Below are 1,003 nucleotides of genomic sequence, written 5' to 3' on the forward strand. Positions count from 1 at the left end.
TCTCTGTTGACAGGCACTTGGATTGCTTTCATTTCTTTGCTATTGTGAATAACACAGCAATAAATATGAGTGTGCATACATCTGTTTGAGTTGTAGCTCTGATTTCTTTACAGTATATTCCCAGTAGTGGAATTGCTGGATCAAATGGTATTTGTATTTCCAACTTTTTGAGAAAGTGTCAGACCATCTTCCATAGTGGTTGTACCATTGCCACCAGCAGTGAATTAGAGTTCCAATCTCTCCACAACCTCTCCAGCATTTGTTGTTTGCTATTCTTATTCCTAAGTACCATTCAATCTTGTAGTAACCTTAGTACATATAACACAGTTAAACAGTGCCAGGCCCTGCACCATCTTAACAATCATTGATAAGTTTGAGCCCAGCATTGAAAGAACTGTGTTAATCCACATCATTTAAGGTCTTCCTCTTTTTTACTGATGTGCTGTTTACCAAACATAACATCCTTCTTAACAGACTGGCCCTTCCTGATAAAATGTCCAAAGAATGTGAGGTAAAGTTCTGCCATCCTTCCCTCTAAGAAGCATAATGGCTAATATCTTTTAAGATAGGTTTGTTGATTCTGCTGACAGTACATGGTATTTTTAATATTGTTCATCAATACTGTAATTCAAATACATCAAATCTTCTTCAGTCTTTCATTACCCAGCTTTCAGGTACATATGTTGTTGGTTTTTTGGTTGTTGTTATGTGCCATCAAGTTGCCTGCAATTAATAGTGACCCTAAGTACAACAGCTCTGAACCTTGCCCTATCTCGGCCAGTCTCACTATCACAAAAACACAACTCGTTCCATTACTCCGGTTCTCTGTGTCAATCCATTTCATCAGGGTCTTCCTCTCCTGTGCTGTCCCTCCACCCGTCCAAGCATGAAATCCTTCTCCAAGGACTGGTCCATCCTGGTAACATGCCCAAGGTATGTGAAATGGAACTTCAAAACCTTTGCCTCCAAGGAGCAGCTTGGTTTCACCCTCTTCAAGACAGAT

The 1,003-nt window shown here is 39.9% G+C and overlaps 1 protein-coding gene across 1 annotated transcript in view; it reads right to left on the reverse strand.

The window, feature by feature from the left end:
* Nucleotides 1-1,003, reverse strand: part of VPS13D (vacuolar protein sorting 13 homolog D (S. cerevisiae)) — a 424,616-nt gene that overhangs the window by 304,559 nt on the left and 119,054 nt on the right. The gene's annotated exons all lie outside the window — the stretch shown is intronic.

The sequence above is a fragment of the Elephantulus edwardii genome, unplaced genomic scaffold, assembly GCF_000299155.1.
Source record: "Elephantulus edwardii isolate Elephantulus edwardi_28Jun2011 unplaced genomic scaffold, EleEdw1.0 scaffold00045, whole genome shotgun sequence".
NCBI lineage: Eukaryota > Metazoa > Chordata > Mammalia > Macroscelidea > Macroscelididae > Elephantulus > Elephantulus edwardii.